The following is a 25,334-nucleotide window of genomic DNA, read 5'->3' as shown; positions in this document are numbered from 1 at the left end:
CTCAGACTCTCTCCAGCACTTAGTGCGAGCACTAGTCACCTCACTTCTCATTTGTGTGCTATGCAGGTAGGCCTGTGATATCTGTGTCTGTCCAGACCTTTTTTCTTGTCACTGTGCCTACACAACACAGGGTAAAAACTATTTACATAGCACTTACATTGCATTAGGTACTAAAAGTAACCCACAGGTGATTTAAAACACAAGGGGATGTGCACATGTTATATTTAACTAGTGCTGCTTCACCAAAGGGACAGGACACCACTGGACCTTGGTATCCACAGGGCTCCTGGAACCTGTCCCCCAGGGGTACCAACATGTTGGGTTTCTAAATCAACCCCTTCTCCTTTATCTTTTCCCTTCTTTCTGCCCCTCTCTCTACCTTAGCCTAACCGGATAGCAAATGTTTACATTTGGTGTGTAACATGTTTCTACACTTATAAAGTCACTCACACAGAGGGCTTTTGGTGCTGTTCGCCTCACAAAATGGGAATATTTTTACACATTACTATGCATCTTGTTTTTTCCATATATGGTGGTACTGTTGTCACTTTACTATTCTTCCTATCTTTTTTTTTTTTTTTAAGATTTAAATTATTTACTTGAAAGCAATTACAGAGAGAGAAAAGGAAAGAGAGTGTTCATCCACTGGTTCACTCTCTAAATGGCTGCAACAGTCTGGGCTGGGCCAGGCCAAAGCCAAGAGCCAGGAGCTCCCTACGGGTCTCCTTCGTGGATGCAGGGGCCCTAGGACCTGAGCCATCTTCCACTGCTTTCCCAGGTATACCAGCAGGGAGCTGGATGGGAAGTGGAGCAACTGGGACACGAACCTGTGCCCATATGGAATGCTGGCACTGGAGGCCGAGACTTCACCTGCTGCATCACCACGCCAGCCCCTCTTCCTACTTTCAACAGCTTTACTGAGATATAATTCACATACCATACAATTTCCTCATAAACAAAAGTATATTCACAGATGTGTACAGCCATCACCCCAGTTAATTTTCAAACATTTTCATCATCTCAGAGAGAAGTTTCACACTCTTCACCACCTTCCGTCTTCCACTGCAGCCCTCAGCCACAACTAATCTGTTTGGTCCTTGTTGTGGACACTTCCAGTGACTGGAATCAGACCACTGGTGGGTTTTTGGTGACTAGCTTCTTTCACCTAGCAAAATGTCACAAAGTTCACCCACGTCATAAGCATGTGCAGTCCTTTCTCTTTTTTATTGCTGAACAGCAGCCCACTTCATGTACACAGCATAGCTGATGGTCATCTCAGCTGAGAATGACGGAGAATGACACGGCTACACTCACTCAAGTACACACGCTGCAGGGACGTGTCTTCATTTTTTTGAGTACATCCCCAGGAGAGGGAGTGCTGGGCATGTTTCAGCTCTGAACTTTATCACCTGAAGAAGTGCCAGACCATCTTCAGAGGAGCTGCATCACTTTACTTGCCTAGCAGCCTAGGAGGGTTTCAATTTGTCTACATGCACACTTACTTATGATTTACCTTTTTGATTCAGTAGTATGAAGTGATACTCATTAAGGTTTTGATTTCATTTCCCTAACAGCTAACATTTATGTCAAACGTCTCTTTGTGTGTTTATTGGCCACGTGTGTATCTTCTTCAGAGAAATTGCTATTCAGAGCCTCTGCTCATTTTTAAAATGAGTTGCCTTTCTATTACTGAGTTCTAAGGGCTTTTTGTTATGTTTTAAATACAAGTCTCTTATCAGATATCTGACTTACATGTATTTTCTCCCATTCTGAAAGTTGCTTTTTCACTTTCTCTACAGTATCCTTTGAAGCACAGCTTTGAATGTTGTTGAAGTCTAATTTCTCTGCTTTTTGTTTTGTTGCTCCTGCTTGTGGTGTCATGTCTAAAATTCCTCTGCCTATTCCAGGGTTGTAAGATCAATTCTGTTTTCTTCTAACATAAATGTCTTTTGTTGCACACACACCGAGCCTTCTCCTGGGTCTACACCCAAGGGAAATGGTGGATCCCAGTGCACACACACAGAGCTGGAGCAGATACCACCAAAGAGTTTCTCAAGCCCACTCAAAATATACACGAGCTCTGCGTTCTTATCAGACCTCTGCATCGGCACCATTCTGATGGGCATGTAATGGTATCACACTGTACTTTTACTCTGCAGTTCTTTGAAAATGATGTGTGCTTTTTCACCCTGGCCATCTGGACAATTCATTTTGTAAATGCTTGTTCCAGTCTTTAGCTCATTTGTTTTATAATTGGGTTGCCTGTATATTGGTACTGATTTTGCTTTTTTTTTTTTAATATATACCCTGGATACAAGTCTTCTTTCAGACAGTAAGTATTACAAACACCTTTTCCAATGTGTTACTTGCTTTTCTGGTCTCCTAACACTATTCCTTGATGAATAGACGTTCTTCTTATTTAATGAAGTACAATTTATCAATCTTCTCGTTCTGGTTAGTGCTTGTTTGTATCCTGTTTAAAAATATCTTTGCCTGTGACAACTCATGTAGATACTGTTCTATGTTTTCTTTTGGAAATTTTATTTTTATCTTTCACATTATATATAGATTCCTACACAGACCATATAAACCCTATATAAGAAGACTACTTCAGAGACCATAAAAAGGGAAAGCTTCACAACTGATCGCATGAAGTCAGCATAACTTTGAAACTAAAACAAAAACTTAAAGCTCATTGGTAAGTATAGTTTTTAAACATCTTGAAGACACTGGCAAATCAAGCTCAGTCCTTGGGGCTAATACACAACTGGATCACACCTCAGTGAGATTCAACTCAGGAAGACAAACATGGCTAAATAGGAGATCATCTGTTAATGCAATAAATTCTATGTGCAGTTTAATGGAGAAAGGAAGTATGATCATCTCTACCAATACAGAAAAAAGCACTTCATGAATTCAACACATTTATTCTCATATTAAAAACAAACAGGGGCTGGTGCTGTGGTACAGTGTGTAACCTGCAGCACCAGCATCCCACATGGGTGCCAGTTCAAGTCCCAGCTAATCCACTTCTGATCCAGCTCCCTGCTAATGTGCCTGGGAAAGCAGTGGAAGATTGTTCAAGTCCTTAGGTCCCCGCAGCCACAAAGGAGACTCAGAAGAAGCTACTGGCTCCTGGCTTCAGACCAAGCCCAGCTCTGACCTTTGCAGCCATTTGGGGAGTGAACCAGAGGATGGAAAATATTCTCTCTCTCCCTCCCTCCCTAACACTGACTTTCAAGTAAATAAGTCTTTAAACAAGGTGCGCATTTGGCACAGCAGTTAAAATGTCACTTAGAACTCTCGCATGAGTCCCAGTTCCACTTCCAATTTCAGCTTCCTACTAGTGCACACCCTCAGAGTTGGCAAGTAATGACTCAAATACTTAGATCCCTGTCAGCCATGTAGGAAAACCAAACTGAGATCTGGGCTCCTAGCTTTGAAACGACCCAGCCCCAGCTATGTAGAGTATCTGGGGAGTGATCCAACAGAGGGAAGACCTGTCTGCCTTTCAAATAAGAAAACAAAATTTTAAAATAGAAATAGATCACTTGGAATACTAATGCTTTTTATTCTTAACTAAAGCCTTAAATTATCTTAACCATTAGTAAGATACCATATCTAACAATGAAACTTTAGAAGCATTCCTATTGAAGTCAGGAACATCAAGTTCAGAATCATCTGTCTCCAGGGAGCTTTTAGTGCTGCCTGGCAATCACCCTGTATTTCCCTATTCTATTTACTTTTTCACTCTTTGATGGATGCCTATGCTATATACTACCCTCTCTTCTCAAACCTTCAATACAAAGTCCCGCTCTTCCTTATTCTTAGCTGATGACCCTGGGTCCCATACTCTTAGGTAAACACTCACTCAAACAACTTCCTCAAGCTACCATCATCATGTCTCTGTCCACATATCCAGTCTTCTCTCCCATTTCTATATAACTCTCCTTACTCCTAGGTCAGGGGTAAAAATCCACAGCCCTCAATGCCTGTGGCTGCTTTCATGCTACAGCAACAAAGCTGAGGAGTAGTGACAGGTGCTGTATAACCTACATTAGCTAAAACACTTACTACTGAGACCCGTGCAGAAAGAGGTTGCAGACACGACATCACCTCTCCTCTCCCCCTAATCACAGACACTGCTGGGGGAAAGGTCCACTAAGTTGTGTGCACAAGAAATGAAGACTTCCTACAAGACACATAAAATGTCAGGGATGTACCAGACATTCTGATGACAAAGAAAAAAATATTAAGGTCAGGTCACACATAAAAAATAAAGACTTCAGGCAAGGCTGGCGCCGAGGCATAGTGGGTAAAGCCATTGCCTGTGATGCTGGCATCCCATATGGATGCCAGTTCGAGTCCTGGCTGTTCCACTTCCGACCCAGCTCCTTGTTAATGCATCTGGGAAAGCAGTAGAAGATGGCCCCAGTACTTGGACCCCTGCACCCATGTGGGAGACTTGGAAGAAGCTCCTGGATTCTGGCTTCGTATTGGGCTAGCTCTGGCCATTGCAGCCATTTGGTGAGTGAGTCAGCAGATGAAAGATCTCTTTATCTCTCCTCCACCCACCCTCTCTCTGTAACTCTGATTCCAAATAAATAAATAAATAAATCTTTGAAAAAAGAATTAAGAATTCAAATAGCGTAAGACTTTAAAAAAAAAAAAAGATTTATTTATTTATTTGAAAGTCAGAGTTACACAGAGAGAGGAGAGGTCTTCCATCCATTGGTTCACTCCCCAACTGGCCACAACGCCAAAGCTGTGCCAATCCAAAGCCAGGAGCTTCCTCTGGGTCTCCTACATGGGTGCAGGAGCTCAAGGACTTGGGCCATCTTCTACTGCTTTCCCAGGCCATAGCAGAGAGCTGGATCAGAAGCGGAGCAGCCAGGTCTTGAACCAGCGCCCCTATGGGATGCCGGCACTTCAGGCCAGAGCATTAACCTGCTGCGCCACAGCACCAGACCCGGCCTAAGACTTTTCAACAACCATCTGAAGCTGGACAATTACAGAGCAATCCCTTGTATTCTGAAGGGAAATTGTTTTCAGTTTGTAATTCTGTATATAACCCAGCCAAATATCAAGCAGGTGTCAGGATAGGAGAAAAATATTTTCAACATAAGCATCCTAAAAATTTCACCTTACCATCCACTCTGGAGAGCTAACAAAGCTTGCATTTCACCAAAACAAAGGAGTAAATCAAGTAGGAGGAAGACTTGGATCCAGAGACCACAGGCTCCAACAGAGGAAAAAGGCAAGGAATTCTCACGACCATGATAAAGGGATGTCACAACCTACAGCTGCACAGCGTAACGGGACAGTGATGGTGCGGTTTTGAGTAAGAACATACAGAGCTCACAAGGGCTTTTCTATTTGTTTTTAATTGAATAATCAGTTCCCTGGTGTGTTTGAAGATAACTGGACAGCTTGCAGAGCAGGAAAGAAATAGCCAGAGACAAGTAGGAAAGAAAAAAACAGAAAAGATTTAACTCCAAGAAATATAATCACAGTACACTGTAAGGTTCAATGGTGAGCAAACAATAGACACAGTGATTTAATCAAAGCATGATATAGCTATGTTGGAAAGACAAACGGAAAGGAAGTTCAAGGAGGCCTAAGAATCCTCAAGCAAAGTTTCATCTTCCACAGCAGGAAACCAATAGCTAATATCTAAGACTAAAATACAATAGGACGGTAGGGCCATGCTTTCATGACTGGAAATCAATAAAAAAAACCAATGTTATTTGAAAATATAGAAGAAAACATCAGAAGACACCACTGGAAAAGCTGACAAATGGCTGCACTGACAGCAGGGCCAGGGAGAGGACTAGAAAGAGGGGAGGTGAGACAGAGTCTGGGTTTTCATTATAAGCCTTGTGGCACTCTTTTCTTTCTAACTGCACAGCTGTACTGTTTAAGGTCAAATATTAGTTTACAATCCCAACAGTTAAGTCACTCACCCCACAAACGTCTAAGCATCATCTGTAGGTCAGGTGCTTTCCAAGGTGCCATGAAGACAACAGTGAACAAAACTGAATCTTTGGCCGGCGCCGCGGCTCACTAGGCTAATCCTCCACCTAGCGGCGCCGGCACACCGGGTTCTAGTCCCGGTCGGGGCGCTGGATTCTGTCCCGGTTGCCCCTCTTCCAGGCCAGCCCTCTGCTGTGGCCCGGGAGTGCAGTGGAGGATGGCCCAAGTGCTTGGGCCCTGCACCCCATGGGAGACCAGGAGAAGCACCTGGCTCTTGGCTCCAGATCAGCGCGGTGCGCCAGCCGCGGCGGCCATTGGAGGGTGAACCAACGGCAAAGGAAGACCTTTCTTTCTGTCTCTCTCTCTGTGTCCACTCTGCCTGTAAAACAACAACAACAACAACAACAAAACTGAATCTGCCCTCATGAAGCTTATTATTCAGAAAGGGAGGCAGATAAACAAACTAATGTATACCCAGTGTCAGATTAATTAGTGCTGTTAAAAAAATAAAGCAAGACAGGGCACAGTTTGTGACAGAGTTGTAGGCCAGCAGGGTTTTCAGAAAGCTCCCCTCAGGGCGGCACCTTGGTGTAACAGGTTAAGCCACCTCCTGTGATGCCGGCATCCCACATGGGTTCTGGTTCAGGTGCTGGCTGCTCTACTTCTGATCCAGCTCCCTGCAAATGTGCCTGGGAAGGCAGCAGAAGATGGCCCAAATGCTTGGACCCCTGTATCCACATGGGAGACCTGAAAAAAGTTCGTGGCTCCTGGCTTTGGACTGGCCCAGTCTGGGGAGTGGACGGGATTGATTTTCCACCCACTAGTTCACTCCCCAAATGGCTGCAATGGCTGGAGCTGCGCTAATCCAAAGCCAGGAACTTTTTCTGGTCTCCCACATGGGTGCAGAGACCCAAGCACTTGGGCCATCTCCCACCACTTTCCCAGGCCATAAGCAGAGAGCTGGATTCAAAGAGTAGCAGCCAGGACACAAATCAGTGCCTATGTGAGATGCCAGCACCACAGGCGGAGGCTTAGCCTACTATGCCACGGCGCTGGCCCCAATTAATAAATCTTTAAAAGAAAAAAATAAAAAGTATCTTCAAGCACAACAAAGAAAACCAAACTAAGAAGGAAAATCTGATAAAGTCATGGAAGTATAATAACGGAGGGTATCAATTAAGTTCAAGGTGAAAGCTTCCTCTTAAGACTCTCCCCTTGCAAATGTATCATTCAAGAGCCACCACCAAGAATTCTCTTTAGGGAAAAGAGAAATTGCTATGTCTCCTCAACTTAAGTCCTATGAACACTGTCATATCCCTAAATATATATTTACATACCTTTCCTGTGGCTCTAACTAGCTATTGACTATCTCCAAACTTTTCTCTCTCCTCAAAATAGGCAGATGTCACAATTTTCAATGTCAGTGTTTTATTATTATGTAGTTTCATGTTTTCCTGGATCAAAAGCTCAAGACATTATTGAACAAAAAAACCCCAAATTGGATCTATACACACTGAAAATATGAAACAAGCTCCTTACCTTATACCTGATACAAAAATCAACACAAAATGAATCAAGAATATAAATTCATGACCTGATGCTATCAAATTACTAGAGGATAATGTGGGGAAAATTCTGCAAGACATGGGTATAGGCAAAGGCTTCCTGGAAACAGACCCCAGAAGCACAGGCAACAGAAGCAAAAATAGGCAAATGTGATTACACCAAGCTAAGAAGCTTCTGCACTGCAGAAGAAACACTCAACAAAGCAACCCGCAGAATAGGAGAAAACATGTGCAAACTATGCAAATGACAAAGGATTAATATCCAGGATTTATAAAGAGCTCAAGAAACTCAACAACAAAACCAACAATCCAGTTAAGAAATGGGCAAGGGACATGAACAGGCATTTTTCACAGGATGAAACTCAAATGTCCAACAGACACATGAAAAAATGCTCAGAATCGCTAGTCATCAGGGAAATGCAAATTAAAACTACATGAGGTTTCACCTCACCCCAGATAGAATGGCTCTGATACATAAATCAACAATAAATGCTAGTGAGAATATAAAGAAAAAGGTACCCTAAAACACTGTTGGTGGGAACATAAACTGGTCCAGTCACTGTGGAAGACAGAATGGAGATTCCTCAGAGATCTGAAAATACATCTACCATACGACCTGGCCATATCACTCCTGGGAATTTACCCAAGTGAAATTAAATCAGCATATCAAAGAATTATCTGTACCCAATGTGTTTACTTCAGCTCAATTCACAATAGCTGAGATATGGAATCAACCTAGATGCCCATTAACTGATGACTAGATAAAGAAAATGTCATATATACACACTAAGGAATACTACTCAGCCATAAAAAAGAATGAAATCCTGTCTTTTGCAGCAAAATAGACACACCTGGAAACCATTATGCTTAGTGAAATAAGCCAGTTTCAAAACTACAAATATGTTTTCTCTAATATGTGGCAGTTAATATAGACCAAAAAACATGTATAGGAATGAAAGACATATTGTGATGATTTGTCATTTTTAGCTCTCTTTTATACTCCCATGGAACTGTGATCTACTTTTTACTTGCTAAATATTATGGTTAGTGGTCAATTAAGCTGTATAGCGTAGATTAAAATTATGTCTTTGCAAAAAATAATGAAAAGAGAGACCTGCGCCGTGGCTCACTTGGTTAATCCTCCGCCTGCGGCACCATCATCCAATATGGGCACTGGGTTCTAGTCCCAGTTGCTCTTCTTCCAGTCCAGCTCTCTGCTATGGCCCGGGAGGGCAGTGGAGGATGGCCCAAGCACTTGGGCCCCCTGCACCCATATGGGAGACCAGGAAGAAGCACCTGGCTCCTGGCTTTGGATCAGTGCAGCGCCAGCCATGGTGGCCATTTGGGGGGTGAACCAATGGAAGAAGATCTTTCTCTCTGTCTCTCTCTCTCACTGTCTATAACTCTACCTGTCAAATAAAAAAAAAAAATCAATGAAAAGAAAAGGGAGGGAAGGAGGGAAGATTGGTTATCAGAACTGTAGTTATGAAATACATGAAATCTGTTCTCCTTATATTAATAAAAGTTTAAAAAAACTGAAGAGAAAAATCCCAAATTAATTCCAAGGTACTACGATTTATCACATCCAACCTGAATTCTCACTAAAGAAGAACCAATGGGAATTTAAAATACATTGAAGGAAACAATCCACAGGTTAATGGAATACATTCATTTTTCTCTTCACTCAATATAGTTTGAGATACAATTCTAAGAATATGATAATCTCTCCCTGAATATCGCATTCTAACAAGAGCTACCACTGGGGTTTGGGTTCACTGCTTGCTTATGGATGTTTGCTGAAATTATCATCAATAAACAAACCTTAGTTTCTGCATCTAAAATAGAGATAATAATGACCACAGAAGGTCACCATTAATTAGCAACAACTCTGCCAATGAGAACCAACAAAATATTTAGGTATCAATAATACATAAAAAGTGTTTTGTTATCTGGAAAGAACTACACCAATACTTGTCATATTTTAATCAGAACTGAAAACTAAAACTTCCAGTTAGCATTTCTGATTTTAACAACAGTATTTATCAACTATAGGAATGCTCCCTAGTTCACCCACAGCCAGCCAAATGAGGAAAAGGTGACAGTTCCAAAATTTTTATGAAAATGAAAAGAAAAATTGACTCCCTTATAAACGAGTGACAAGAGAATATTTTCAGCAAAGATTTCATTTAACTGCATAACCAAAAGATTACAGCTGCTTAACCACAAGTAAACTATGCATCATCTGACATCAGGTAGAATGTTTATCTGTGGTATGCTTAGAAACCAGAAACCCAATGTATATAAACACAAGCATATTTTTGAAACTGCCTTAATGCTTTTGTTCACTAAGTAGCAATTTCTACTGTTCTCAGAAGGAAAAACAAACAATGGCCTTAACCAGAAAGTAATCATAGTGGGGACGACACTGTGGCATAGCGGCTAAAGCCACTGCCTGTGATGCCCACGTCCCAAACATGCACCAGTTCATGTCCCAGCTGATCCACTTCTGATCCAGCTCCCTGCTATTGGCCTGGGAAAGCATCAGAGGAGGGCCCAAGTGTTTGGGCCCCTGCCACGCATGTGGGAGACCCAGATGAAGCTTCTGGCTCCAGCCTGGCATAGCACCGGCCTTTGGGTGCCTTTTGGGTCATAGGGGGAGTGAACCAACAGATGGATGATCTCTGTGTCTTTCTCTCAATAATTCTTTCAAATAAATAAATCAATAAATATTTCAAAAAGCAAAAAGCAATCAGAGGGGTTTTTACTTCTTTAACTTTTAAGTTAACATATTTACCATTTAAGACCTTTTTCTCTCTGCTGTAGCCCCAACTGGGAAGGAACTAACCGGCAGGAAGTCAATGCTCAATAACTGTGTATAGAACCAATGGATGAACCCAGCCTCTGGACAAAAGCTTAAATGTGTTATGTTGCAACCGAACAATATAATCTATGTATCCATCATTCACTACTCACAAGCCATCTCAAGTGTAATAACATAACTGAAAAAGGTAAGTACTAGGTATTTCAATAAACACAAATACATGCATATCTGATTCACAAAGCCAGTTTTATAGCTATATTTTCTCTCAGGACATTTTTTTCTGACAGCACAAATAAATGTCAGAAAAGTAGTTTTCAAACTTGATAACGCAAGCTCTGGCTTTGAATTTCCGTTGCAACCTGGAATAATTAGGCAAAGCAAACAATAAAGACTCCAGAGCCCATGCAGTGTTTGGAAAGCTCAGATCCCTTAATTCAATGAAAGCTGCAATGTAATGGGGACAAGGCAATTCTTAGCAACTCAAAATTATGTCAACTTTAAAAAGAGAAAATGGATAAAATTAATGAACTACACTGAAACTGTTTATTCGAAATGGCATTTAATGGCCTTACATTTGCTCTTTAGCTCTGGCTACCAAGAGGTTATATTCCAAATCCTGGGAGCCACATGATAAACCTCACGACTACTGATTTAGGGGTCGCACTTATTAGAATACAATCCTGTTTGGATCCAAGGTCCAGCGGTGGACGTAACCCACTTGGCAAACGCACGGCTCCACGGCCGTACCAGCCTCATCGTCTGGGCGGGACAGGCTCCACGGCTGCCAAGCCAGGCTCTGTGTCACGGCAACGCTCTGCACGCGTGTCTTGAAGTTTCCCCACAAAAAAAAACCCAAACCTGATGGTCGTCTTCAGAGAGGTCTGAGCAGGAGCCAACCTGCTGGTGAACACAGAAAAACCCCCAAGTCCACGCAGAGCCCCCTGCTCCGAAACCAGGCGCTCAGGGCGGACTGGGGCGGGGGGCGGAATCCAGGCCACTGCATGGCCGGCGCAGCCCCCGCGCGGTCTCCACACGCAGGGCACCGGGTACTTCTCAGCCCTCGGGAGGCGTCAGCCGCCCCGCCGCCGCGGCGGCGTCACTGCCATCAGCGCCCTCTCCTCCTCCTCCTCCTCCTCCTCTTCCTCCTCCTCCTCCTCCTCACACCTCCCGGCTCCCACCAATTCGCAACCGCACCAAGGTGCCTCCTATCAGCTCGCAGCTTCTTCCCAAACACGCCCACGGACGCCGGAGCCGGCCTGCCTGTCTACACCGCACGGGGCTCCAGGAACAGGGGGCTCCGAGGGGGGCCGCGGCGGGGGCGGGGGCGGGGGGGGGCAACTCCGCGCCGCTCCGCAGCTAGCACGTCTTCACCCGCGGCCCCGGCTCCTCCCGAGCACGGTGTTTACGAGCCTACCGAACCCGACACCGCCATGGCATGCGGACAGCCCGGCTCCGCAAGCGTCTCTCCGGCCACGTCCGGAATCCCCCCCACCCCTGCTTTCCCACACCCCGGCTCCCGGCCGCGGAGCGCCCAGGCCGGCCCGGCGGCGGCGGCGGCGGCGGCGGCGGCGGCGGGCCCCCCACCCCACCCCACCCCGGGGCCAGCGCGGGACGCAGCCCCGGCGGGCGACTCCGCAACAGGTCACCGCGGCCGCCGCCGGGCTCCGGGGATGCGCGCCGGGCCGGGCAGGGGGTGTGGCCCCCGCTCACCTGAGGGCGGCTGAGGCGCCGCCAGCACCGCGCGGGCCGAGGCCAGGCGGGCTCGGGGGTCGCCGCGCCCCCGGCCGTTCCCCGCCGCCGAGCGCCGCCAGCCCCCAACGCCCGGTCCCCGCGCCCGCGCTCGCGGCCGGGAGAGCAGCGCCCCGCACCGCAGCGCCCCGGCCGCCGCCGCCGCCATTCCCCGCGCCGCCGCCGCCTCGGCCCCGCGCCGCCTCGGGGGGCGCAGCGCACCCACCTCCCGTCCCCCGCAACACCGACCTGTGCCGCCGCGGCGCTCGCCTCGCAGGATGGGAAGACGACGCCGGCCTCCGCACCGCCGCCGCCCAGGGCAGCGCTCGCTGAGGCGAGCAGTCGGCGTCTCTCATTCAGCGCCCGCCGCCGCCGCCGCCGCCGCCGCTCGGGGGAGGGGAGCGAGCCGGATCCGCCCCGTCCGCGCCGGGGGTGGGGGAGGAGAGCGGGCTGCGGGGGCGCGCGCCGAGGGCGGGGCGGAGGCGCGCGCGCGAACACACGCCGCGCACACACCGACCGGGCGCGCGCGCGCGGGGGTCTTCCCGGCGCGCTGCCGGAGGGAGGCCCGGCCGGCCGCACGGGGGCGGACAGGTGGAGCGCGCGCCAGCTGGGCCGCCCCCTCCTCGGCGCGCGCGCACGCGCGGGGCCGCGGCGGTGCCCTCCGCCCCGGGGGCCGCGGCCTGCAGCCCTCCCCCACTTGCAGGCCCGAGAGCCGCGTCCGGAAACGCTCGGCCTCGCGCGCTGCGGGGCGCGACCCTCGGGCCGGGGAGCAAACGGCAGGAGTCGGGGCCCCGCGCGCTGAGCTCCAGGTGCTCAGCGTTCTCCCAGGGAGGCTGACCTGCGGCTTCTTTCCCGGGAGTGGCAAAGGGCGGGCGAGGGTGCGGCGGGCAGCCCACTGTCCTCAGACCCTTTGGAAACAGGGTTATTTGATGGTCCACGAGGCTTCCTCCAGGCCCTGGAATGCGCAAGGCAGAGCGACCCGCGTTAATTCAAAAACCTGCAAGGCCCGGAATGGCTCCCGTTTGGTTCCTGTCCTCCCGGGCAAGGGATTCCTCTACCACAAGGAGAATGCTCCTCGCTTTCTCCTTTGAGTCATGACCGTTTAGTAGGGCAGCCAGAATAGCCTTCGACCTCTCAAGCAGGACCACTTCCTTAGCATCCCCTCCCAAACGTAGGTTAAAAGCAAAAACAAAAACAAGGATGGGGCCAGGGATGTGGCATAGCCGGTAACCGGTAAACCGACTGCCTGCAGTGCCCGCATCCCATATGGGCACCGGTTCAAGACCCGGCTGCTCCATTTCCAGTCCAGCTCTCTGCTGCGACCTGATGAAGCAGTGGAAGATGGTCCAAGTCCTTGGGCCCCTGCACCTGTGTGGGAGACCCAGAAGACGCTCCTGGCTCCTGGCTGCGGATCAGCCCAGTTTCAGCTGTTGCTGCCATCTGGGGAGTGAACCAATGGATGGAAGACTACCCTGCCTTTCAAAAAAAAAAAAAAAAAAAAAAAAAAAAACAAGGATAGCCAACATGCCTCATTTTTATCCCACCTTACTTTCAAAGTCTTGAGTCACGAAATCCCTAGGAGTAGAGAGATCAAAGAGAGGAGGGGGAGCAGAAAACATTTCAAATGAGAACAGACTAAAAAAAAAAAACAAAACCATTATTAGAGAAGAGGGGGGAAATATATTGTGTACACAGGAAGTTTTCCCTCAGATGTTAATTGCTTTAGGTCCCAAAGAAACAATGGGCAAGCAGAATTAGCACTTGGGGGAAAACCCATCTAGTTACTGAGTGAGAAAGTGTTTAGCCTTTAAGTATTAGCAAGAGATTAAGGAAAAGATGGCTGGCTGTGCACCAACAATAATACATACAACAATTTTATACATACGACACTACTTCAACAAGTTCATGGATTATAGCAGCACTGTTCACGATATCCAAAATATGGAATCAACCATAACAGATTAACAGATGAAAAAAATATATATATTTAAAGGAATATTATTCAGCTACTTTAAACAATGAAAAAATGAAATCCTGGGGCCAGAACTATGGTGTAGCAAGTAACGTCACCACCTGCAATGCCAGCATCCCACATGGCTGCTGGTTTGAGTCCTGGTTGCTCTACTTCCTACCCAGCTCCCTGCTAATGCACCTGGAAAAGCAGTGCGAGATGCTCTCTGCTGTGGCCTGGGAAAGCAGTGGAAGGTGGCCCAAGTCCTTGGGCCCCTGCACCCACGTGGGAGACCGGGAAGAAGCTTCTGGCCCCTGGCTTCAGATCAGCTCAGCTCTGGATGGTGCACACATTTGGGGAGTGAACCAGCAGATGGAAGATCTCTCTCTCTCTCCTCTCTCTCTCCCTTCTCTTTGCCTCTCCTCTGTAACTCTTTCAATCTTTTTTTTAAAAAATGAAATCCTATCATTTCCAGCAAAAATGGTTGGAACTGGGAGACATGGTGTTGCGTGAAATAAGCCAGACACAGAGATACTAAAAACCATATGTTCTCCTTTATATATGGAAGCTAAAATTAAAAAAAAAATTCATGGAAAAATGGAATTAAAAAATCAGGGGTTTTTTCGGTACAAAACAATTTGAAAATCCATGCTAAGTTTTCTCCATAATGTGCATTTTCCAGCAACTTCTACAATTAAGCAAATTTCCCATTCTGTGGTTCACTTCCCCAGTGCCTGCAATGGCTGGAGTCAAGAGCCAGGAACTCAACCTAGGTTTCTCATATGGGAAGAGCCCAACCTCCTGAGCCATCACCTGATGCCTCCATGGGTGCGCCCTGGCACTCTGATAGGGGATGCAGATGTCCCTAACCGCTACGCCAATGGCTGGCCCCTGCAAAATAAACCATTTTTAAGTGCTCTTGTGTATGTACACCATTATGACAAATATTTAACTGCTCTTAAGAAAAAAAGAAAAGTAAGAACAGGGAATTTTATTTTGGGTAAATGTCTTGCAATTACTTTAAATTTGAATTAGGTTTTCATATAAATGAGCATGTGTTCCTACATTTGTCAATCATTTTTACAGTTTACTGTAAAAGCAGTGAAGTTTTCATTTGGACTTTAAGTTTTATTTATTTAAAAGACAGACTTAACAGAGAGAGGGGGAAGAGACACAGACTTTCCATCGGCTGCAATGGTCAGAGCTGGGCCAGGCCAAAGCCAGGAGCCAGGAACTGCATCCAGGTCTCCCACGTGGGTGCAGGGGCCAAAGCACTTGGGCCATCTTCCACTGCTATTCCAGGCATGTTAACAGGGAGCTGGATCAGAAGTGGAGCAACCAAAAGAACTGGCACGCCTGGGATGCCGGCATCACAGACGGAGGCTATAACCTGCTATACCACAAAGCTAGGTCCTTCATTTACACTTTGAAGAGAAGAAAGTCGTGTGATTCGTGAATTAGGCCATAGATATGTGAAGTTCTTTTGCCCACTGAGTTTCTAAGTTTTGACTAATTACCCAAGATCTATTTCTCATCTTGATAATCTGTAAAATAATACTTTTATTTGCCTTAAGAGTTGTGTTAAGTTAAATTTCCAAACTTGGTAAGATGAAGAATTTGTATATGAAGGTATGGGGGAAAGGTCATTCTCAGTGCCTGTTTCTTGCTGAGGTGGCATGGGAATGATTTTACAAAGTCACTGTCCCTTCCCATCCATTAGCTATGTAAGTCAAAGAAAGGGCTTTTTACACTTACGGAGGCTGGGTACCACGCTGTCTTTACCAGAGCTCTTTTATCCAAGTTAAATTCTGTAAGTCATTCTGTGGGTTCCCTTTGCTTTTGCCAAAAGACAAGAAATATGCAGTCTTGGTATAACAAAGTGCTAATGTATAAAATAGACATGCCATTACAGAAAACAGAAATCAATGAGAATTCAATATGCTTAAAAGTCATTTCAGAGGAATCACCATTATGTAATAGTTTTATTACTTTCCATCAAAATTACTTCCAAGGGGGTAAGCCAAGGAGGTAATTTAGATATGGAACAAACAGTTCAAAGACAAGAGACCACCATGGCAATAAAGCAGATGCACACATCAGTCACTGCGCTGCAGCTGACAAAACAAAATCAAAGCACCATGCTCACAAAGCTGCTTGTCTCAGTAAACACTTCTATTACAACCAGCATTTCAGGACCAGCACACCCCAGCACCACGCCTACTTCTCTAAACTCTAATCTCCTTTTTTCTCCCGAATATTTATAATAGCTGGACATTTGGAAGAAAAAAATATGTGAGTTAGGTTTGCAGTGTTCTGATTTATAGTGTAGGCAAGTAACATGCCCAAAATTCACTTCGAGAGGAAGCGTACGTAAGGGGACGTTCTCCAGAAAACTGAAAGGAAGGTACAAGAAGCACCCGCCATGACCCTCAGTCATGAGACACGCTACCGCTCTGCAGATACAAGGACAAAGATGATCAATGGTCTGTTCAAACAGGAGCATTTTGCATTTTATATTTACTGTGAAGTCACTTCTCACAGACCAGCTCCATGTTGAATGTGACTCAGCAGGGATTTATTTACTTAACAGTGATTAATGTTTCTCTGGATCAACTCTTGAAGAGAGTAGTTAGTGTGTAAATAAATATTTACATACGCTAATACTTTTCAATATTAACTTTAAAGATAGTTTCCGGAATGCCTAGTCTATCTGACTGGAAGGGGAGGGAGGAGTTAGATAACTAAGGTTTTCGTGTTGAAGTCCTAGAAACAGTTCTTGAATTAATAGGAGAGATCTCTGAAAAACTCATGGAAAATGCATATCATGAAAAAACTATGCATGGATTTAAATTTTTTTTCCACTAAAATAGAGGCTGGAGTTTAGTGCAAGAGTTAAGATATGTCTTGGTGCAACCTCTTGGGACACCTGTATCCCATATCAGACTGTTTGAGTTCAAGTCCCAGTTCTACTTCCAATTCCAGCTTCCTGCTAACGCAGAGCCTGGGAAGCAACAGGTGATGGCTCAAGTATGTGGGGTCCCTGCCATCCACGTGGGAGACCTGGGTAGAATTCCTGGCTCCCAACTTCATACTGGCCCAGCCCCTGCTGTTGGTGGGCAAATATATAACATTTCAAAATGCTAAAAGGACTCTGATTTGGGGGTGCATCTACTTAGTATAAAGGCCATTCTCCTACCTTCATTTTTCCTCTGTATTTTGGATAATTGCATTTAGGCAAATTTTTTTTCCAGACAAGTGAATTATTACTGTATTCTACTTCCTTTATAAAATGGGAGGAAAGGGCCCTCATCAGTAATGCTCATCACAGTAGTTTGCTTTCCATATATCCTGCATCTCAAAGCAGGTTAGAATTTTTAAAGAAAAACAAGAGGGGCTGGCCCTGTGGTGTAGCGGTGCTGGTTTGTGTCCCAGCTGCTCCACTTCCAATCCAGCTCTCTACTATGGCCTGGAAAAGCAGTAGAAGTTGGCCAAGTTCTTGGGCCCCTGCACTCGTGTAAGAAGACCTGGAGTAAGCTCCTGGCTCCTGGCTTCGGATTGGCGTGGCTCCAGCCCTTGTGGCCAACTGGGGAGTGAACCAGTGGATGGAAGACCTCCCTCTCTCTGCCTCTCCTTCTCTCTGTGTAACTCTGACTTTCAAATAAATAAATAAATCCTTTTTAAAAAAAAATAAAACAACAATAATAAATAGATAAAAATAAATGAAGAAAAAGATCTCTTGCTTGTGGTAGAATGTCGAGGGACTGTAGGTGTTAGAGAATCATCATTTTCCAACTATGATGTCAAAGACTAGGTAAGGCAAGACCATCTACAGATCTAAGTGTGGGAAGAATTTTTGATGAGGAGCAGGGTATTTGCATGGTCAGTGAGTGTTTCCCCACAAACGTCTCACTACTTGCAAGGAAGGAATGAGTAAACACTGGAGAAACTGGAGCAGGCACTCACCAGGCAAGCACAACTAACATCGCACATGAGGGACGGATGCACTTTACTCGTCCCCAGAAATGACTCCCCAAAGACCACACATCCATGAGGAAGTAAAGACTCTAATGAAATAGCAGGTAAACCCTGAAGGAGGAATTCTCTGTTTTGCTTTTAAAAAGGAGCCTGTATCCTTCCTAGATGTCAATGTTGTAAAAGACAAAGACTGGATAATATTCCAGAGAGGAGCCACTGCTCCTAACTGATCAGTACTCCTAACTGATCTCACAGATTTAGCCACTCTCCACATTTTTCTTTACACACCTTTTCCTACACCGCTAATTTCATTGTGTCACATATCCCCATCCGTCTCACCTCCCAATCCAAAAATCCACAGTTGAGCCTTGTGGTTTACTAAGATGGTATCCAGGGATACCCTCAGTCTACCCTACAGGCCTACCTCATCCCCACTCTGCACACAAGTCCAATCACTCTCTGACTTCTCAAAATACATCCATTGTCCCTCATAATCAGCACATAGGTACCTCTTCCTATCATTGCTTTTTTAAAGATTTTTTTATTTATTTGAAGGGCAGAGTTACAGAGAGGCAGAGAAAGAGAGCGAGAGCGAGAGATGTTTCATCTGCTGGTTCACTCCCCAAATGGCTGCAAAAGCTGGGACTGGGCCAATCTGAAGCCAGGAGCCAGAAGCCAGGAGCTTCTTCCAGGTCTGCCACATGGGTGCAGGGGCCCTAGGACTTGGGCCACCTTCCGCTGTTCTCCCAGGTGCATTAGAAGGATGCTGGATCAGAAGTGGAGCAGCCAGGGCTCGAACTGGCATCCATATGGGATGCAGGCACTGTAGGTGGCAGCTTTACCTGCTACACCACAATGCCAGCCCCTATCATTTTTGCACACCTTTTTTCTGTCTTTTGTCTCTATTTGCTCTAAGACTTTCTCTAGGGTCTGACTTAAGACTTGCCTGTGCATCTCTGCTGAGTTTACCATTGGAAACCCTGGTCACCTTGGCAGGTTTTTTTTTTTTTTGTTTTTAATATTTATTTATTTGAAAGTCAGAGTTACATAGAGAGAGGAGCAGCAGAGAGAGAAAGAGGTCTTCCACCTGCTGGTTCACTCCCCAGTTGGCAGCAACAGCCAGGGCTGCACCGATCTGAAGCCAGGAGCCAGGAGCTTCCTCCAGGTCTTCCCACAAGGGTGCAGGGGCCCCCAAGGACTTGTGCCATCTTTTACTGCTTTCCCAGGCCATGGCAGAGAGCTGGATTAGAAGTGGAGCAGCTGGGACTCAAACCAGTACCCATATGGGATGCTGGCACTTCAGGTGGCGGCTTTACCCGCTGTGCCACAGCTCCGGCCCCCAGCACTTTGTTATATAATGACTTACAGTTTTATCAGTGCATGCATTTCTTATATCTTCCAATAGCTGATAAATGCCAAAAGAGCACAATCCCAGTCTCTATCTCTGAATTCACTTTTATTGAGCATTTATGACAGGCAATACACTAAATACCCCATCGATGTCACCTCATTTCATTCTCACAATGTCCTTGAAAGGTAGATATTTTTACAACATTTAAAAAAAAGATTTGTGTATGTATGTATATATGCATATATGTATTCTTATTTGAAAGGCAAAATGACATAGAGAGAGGGGTGGACAGAGACCTTCCATCTGCTGGTTCACTCCATCCAGGTCTCCCCATGTGGGTTGCAGGGGTCCAAGTAACTTGGCCCATCATCTGCATTTCTTATATCCTAGGTGCATTAGCAGGAAGTTGAATCTGGAGCAGAAGCAAGAATCAGTCCCAGGCATATTGATCTGGAATGTGGGCATCCTCATTGATGGTTTAACCCACTATACCACAGTGCCCACACGTTACCACATTTTACAGTGAGGCTTCCACAGGCTGAATGACTTGCCCAGATCATGCCATTAGAAAATGGCAAAGTTGTGACTCAAATCTAGGCAGCCTACCTCAGTCTCACGCTGTACTGTCTGCTTCCTAGGTATTCCTCTCAATGAACAGTGCTACGTCATGTACGTCAATGAGACTTGGAAAATACTTACTGAATATAATATGCTTTGTGCTAACAATGAACAATCCAAAATGTGATATCCTATGAATGTCTGATTTGGAAATGGTATTTTTTTATAATTTGGTTCTGTTGTAAAAGTGTATTGAAGAGTTCTAAAGAGTAAAACTGCTTTCAAAACTCTAAATAGTTTCTGCTGATGACTTCTTGATAGTGCCACGTGTCTGGGCCACTGAGTCCTCGTGATGGACCTGAGGATTTGAGGAAGAGAAAAAAATCTAAAGTTTTAGAACAACGGGAAAATTAAATTGGGGGGGGGGGATAGCATCAGATGTCTGCTCAAGTGTGTCAAAAAACATACTGAAGGAGAGAATTTTCTACCAAAGTAGTGTAGTAATAAATTTGGTTATCATGTTACAGATGAGAAAGGCTGACTGTGTAACCACTGCGTCCGCTTCCCTGGAGAGATGCAATTCTATCTGTGGTTTCACATTCCAGAAGAAATATTCCTGCTCCTTCTGGAAATCAGTAACGTAAGCATTTTCAAGTACTTCTGTTAGATCAACCGATGCATCTGAGGTACTTTTTGCTGAATTTAATTGAGACTTCACTTAGCAAGCGAGCCTTTTTAAATCTAATACTGCATACACAGATTTGATGCTCATTGTTGAGTTGCGGCAATTATATTTGCCATAAAAAGCCACTATAATGTAGCAGAGTATATAAGAGTATTCTACTAGGCCGGCGCCGTGGCTCACTAGGCTAATCCTCCGCCTTGCGGCGCTGGCACACCGGGTTCTAGTCCCGGTCGGGGCGCCGGATTCTGTCCCGGTTGCCCCTCTTCCAGGCCAGCTCTCTGCTGTGGCCAGGGAGTGCAGTGGAGGATGGCCCAAGTGCTTAGGCCCTGCACCCCATGGGAGACCAGGAGAAGCACCTGGCTCCTGCCTTCGGATCAGTGCGGTGCGCCAGTCGCAGTGCGCCAGCCGCGGCAGCCATTGGAGGGTGAACCAACGGCAAAGGAAGACCTTTCTCTCTGTCTCTTCCTCACTGTCCACTCTGCCTGTCAAAAAATAAAAAAAAAAGAATACTCTACTTAAGCGTAGGTGGTGGTGAACCAGTGGATGGAAGATCTCTCTTTTGCTCTCTCTCTCTCTTCCTCTCTGTAGCTCTTTTCAGATAAATAAATAGATATTTTTAAAAAATTGTAATGGGATTTGGGGCTGAGTTAAATCTAAGCAAAAATATTTGTAAAGAATTATGTTTTAGTACTTTTCTTTCCTATCAATGTTATTTGTTTTGAAATATACCCATAAGACAGGCAGAGCTTCTGATAGCTTAAAAACAAACTTATTATCTTCTAAATCAACTGAATTGAATATACATATATATGTGTGTGTGTGTGTGTGTGTATCTGTGCTACGGCCAAACACTTCTGAAAATTACAATAAAGAACAAGAACAATGGGAGAGGGATTCCACATGAGAAGTTTTGGAAGATGGGGGCAGGAAAGGACAACTGGCAACTGAGGTAGCTAAGCAGAGAGGACTGGAGCGGCCTGCCGGAAGAGCTGACGACAGCAGCAGCCGGCTGAGTGGCCCAGAACTCCGGAAAGTGAAGGAACTGGGGACACCTGTAACTGAGGGAAAGAGGTGTTGAGAAACGCCTCCAAACTCAGGATCCTACTACAGTCTGCATAAGGAACAGCGCAGATTCTCAGCTTCAGTGACGCCTGAAGCTACCACCCGCCGCCCACTCCAAGGGAGGACGGACTTTTGTTCTGGAGAATTAAACCAAGGAGATTAGGGAGAGATCCCGGACTCTTCAATAGGAACACACAGCTTCTTAAGGACCACTAAACATTTCAGGAAGGTCTCCAACAGGAGAGATGAGAGCAGAGCTCCTCTCTACAACCTCTGCTGCCAAAAATAAATAAATAAGTGGGGGGAGGGGGAGCAGGAATTTTTTTTAAAGTTTAATGTATTTTTAGAAACACATGGGGGGCCAGCGCTGTTGCGTAGCACGTAAAGTTGCCACCTGCAGTGCCAGCATCCCATATGGGCGCCGGTTCAAGTCCCAGCTGCTCCACTTCTGATCCAGCTCTCTGCTATGGCCTGGGAACGCAGTGGAAGATGGCCCAAGTCCTTGGGCCCCTGCACCCACGTGGGAGACCTGGAGGAAGCTCCTGGCTCCTGGCTTCAGATCGGCGCAGCTCTGGCCATTGCAGCCATCTGGGGAGTGAACCAGTGGATGGAAGACCTCTCTCTCTCTCTCTCTCTCTCTCTCTCTCTCCGCCTCTCCTTCTCTCTGTGTGTGTAACTCTGACTTTCAAATAAATAAATAAATCTTTTTTAAAAAGAAATACATGGAATAGGTGTTGCGGCAGGTAAAGTCATCACCTTGGATGCGTGAATCCCCTGAGTACCTGGGGTCCAGTTACGTCTCCATCACAGCCTCCAATCCAGCTTCCAGCTGATGTGCCTGGGAAGCAGCACATGATGGCCCAAGCACCTGGATTCCTGACACCCATGTGGGAGACCAGGATGGAGTTCCTGGCTTCTGGCTCTGATCTAACCCAGCTAAGACGGTTGTGGGCCTCTGGGGAGTGAGCCAGCAGATAGGAGCTCTCTTCCTCTCTCTCTCACTCTCTCTGTGTGTGTGTCACTCTGCTTTTCCAATAAATACTTAAGGACATGATAATCTATATATTAAATAAAGATGTCAACAGGAGATCAGAAGATAACACTGAAGACATTTCCCACAAAGTCTAGACCTAATAGTATTGTAACTACATGTTCAACTAAAAATGTGGGCAAAGCAACGCTGTTATAAAGAATTAGCAAAATTTCTACTGAGGGTAGTTCGGCAGTTTCTTTCAGAATTAAAAATGTTTGAAATTCCATTTCTAAGAATTAAATCATACAGAAACTCATTGGTTTTTTGTTTGTTTTTTAAAAATCTGATATATACAAGTTGAGCAATAGCAGAAAAGCCTGGAAACATATTGATGTCATCAACAGGAAACTGGCTAAAAGTTGCACTGGCCCCCCCAGCAGTACTGTGCAGCCAGTCATAAAGGAGGTGGCTGCAGGTGCTCTGGTGCAATGGGCTCTAAGGCATACTGAGAAACCAGGCGTGGGTCAGGTGCTGATGCAGAGAGCACACTGCCTGAAGGATGTGCCAGAGTTGATAATGCTGTTACCTCCAATAAGGGGAATTGGTGGCTGTGCTTACAGCTGGAAGGGAGGTTAACTTTTCAACGTGAGCCTTTTTGAATCTTTAAATATGATATCTACTTTTTTAAAGATTTATTTATTTATTTTGAAGGCAGAGTTAGAGAAAGATAGAAGCAAAGGAAGAAAGAGAAAGATTTTCCATCCCCTCGTTCACTCCCCAAATGGCCACAATGGCTGGAGCTGTGCCGATCTAAAGCCAGGAGCCAGGAGCTTCCTCTGGGTCTCCAATGCGGGTGCAGGGGCCCAAGAACTTGGGCTATCTTCCACTGCTCTCCCAGGCCACAGCAGAGAGCTGGATCAGAAGTGGAGTAGCCAGGTCTTGAACTGGCGCCCATATGGGATGGCAGGACTGTGGCTGGTGGGTTTACCTGCTACACTACAGCGCTGGCCCCTTTATATCTATTTTTTAAAATTATCTTTAATCTACTGAGTTAATGCCCCCATTTATCTTTATTTGAAAAATCTGAAGTTCCAGCTCTTCTCTGAATCACCCCTAAATCCATGAGGAGTTTTTAGCTGAAGTGCCAAAAATTAGAGCCTGTACTTACTAATGATGCTCTTGAACTGAAAATGGCATTTTATTGCAATGGATCCAGGTGTACAGTCTTCTTTTTGGTTTTTAATTATATGAAAATACTTATGGAGAGCTTATGCCGATATGCTTTATCATAGTTACTGTATGTCCACCTCCTTACTCCTACTTCTACCGCTGTCCACAGTCCCTGTTGGAATGCGGCTCCAGGTGACTGTGAATCAGCAAGCAATCCGCACCTGCCGCTCAGGGTGCTGCTCTAGGCTTCCTGCTTCTTCCAGTGATTTGCAATAGGGCTACTGAGAAATCGTTAGCCTGGGAGCCAGACCTCACGGTGACTGAGCCTCAAGGGATGGCAGAGAGACACAAATCAACAGGAAAAGAATGCGGTCTCCAGAGAGGAGTGCGAGACGGACGGAGGACAGAGGCCGCTTGAGGGATAATTCCTTCCCTCCAACCCAGGCCTGGTCCAGAGAGGAGTGCGAGACGGACGGAGGACAGAGGCCGCTTGAGGGACAATTCCTTCCCTCCAACCCAGGCCTGGTCCAGAGAGGAGTGCGAGACGGACGGAGGACAGAGGCCGCTTGAGGGACAATTCCTTCCCTCCAACCCAGGCCTGGTCCAGAGAGGAGTGCGAGACGGACGGAGGACAGAGGCCGCTTGATGGATAATTCCTTCCCTCCAACCCAGGCCTGGTGGCCTTCTTTGCTCTCACATCCTCGTGGTGGGCTGTCATGTCTGTTTCTTAAGCTAAAGGGCACAGTTTTCTCTTCCTTGTGCCAAACCATGTTCTAGCATCAACTACGATGCTAGACTGTTTTCAAGGCTACTTATTATTAACAGCATATCTTTTATTTGTTAATACATCTCAATATTTATCCCAGTAGAAATAATATTATGGTGGAGGGATGGTGATCTGGGAGTTAGTCAGCCTTCTTCCAGTAAACCACAATAAACAACCCAACTTTCCCTTCTACATCCAATTTCTTTTACTTTAAAACCAGCCTGACAATATTTGCCCTATCCTCCTTAAATCTCCATTTCAAGGAGTAAATATTTCAAAAACAAAAACAACTTCAAAAAGTGCCTTTACATATCAAGTATTATAAAAATGCTTGGTGTGTGTCGTCATGTTAGTTTCTGAGCATTCCCTAAAGCACTGAGGTTAATTTGAGTATTTGTGGCCAATCTGAAGTCGGGAGAACCCGGATGATGGAAGTGTCTCCACGCTGCTGCTCAGGACCAGCAGATGGATGCATGGGTTGGGCTGTGTTTGCCTTTTTCCAGAAGTGTCCCTCCATTGTCTTCAGATGCCTTTCAATGCTCCGCTTCTCCAGCCCTGGCTGGCCTTGCCCTCCCCGGATCCAGGTCGGATACACTTGTGTGGAAGCAGAATTCAGGTGAGTTTACCCGGGTAGCATCTAAACAACACACACCATTTGTTCCAGAGCCGTCCATGATAAACACACGTTAGACTCCAGACTCACAGTGTAAAATCTCATTCTCCCAGCACATCTGGGCAACATCTTAGAGAAATAGC

General features: G+C 45.9%; 1 protein-coding gene and 1 non-coding gene across 8 annotated transcripts in view; one reads left to right on the top strand and one right to left on the bottom strand.

The window, feature by feature from the left end:
- The window catches only part of RALGPS2 (Ral GEF with PH domain and SH3 binding motif 2), a 169,550-nt gene extending 157,009 nt beyond the window's left edge, over positions 1 to 12,541 (bottom strand). For 3 of the 7 annotated variants that reach the window (XM_070077193.2, XM_070077191.2, XM_089299446.1), the window contains exon 1: positions 12,337 to 12,472. The gene's annotated coding sequence lies outside the window, so the exon portion shown is untranslated. Of the gene's footprint in view, positions 1 to 12,336 lie in introns of all 7 variants that reach the window. The other 4 variants (XM_070077192.2, XM_070077183.2, XM_089299444.1 and 1 more) reach the window with 4 other exon arrangements.
- A 7,679-nt stretch (positions 12,542 to 20,220) lies between these two features.
- LOC127493864 (small nucleolar RNA SNORD66) lies at positions 20,221 to 20,296 on the top strand. Its single transcript, XR_007924401.1, has one exon. It is a non-coding gene; the product is annotated as a small nucleolar RNA SNORD66 (small nucleolar RNA).
- The last annotated feature ends 5,038 nt before the right edge of the window (positions 20,297 to 25,334 follow it).

This window comes from Oryctolagus cuniculus, chromosome 7 (genome assembly GCF_051225735.1).
Source record: "Oryctolagus cuniculus isolate XC-2025 breed Fujian yellow rabbit chromosome 7, ASM5122573v1, whole genome shotgun sequence".
In the NCBI taxonomy this organism is placed as follows: Eukaryota; Metazoa; Chordata; class Mammalia; order Lagomorpha; family Leporidae; genus Oryctolagus; species Oryctolagus cuniculus.
Note: the sequence above shows the minus strand (reverse complement) of the source record. Positions and strands in the feature narration are given on the sequence as shown.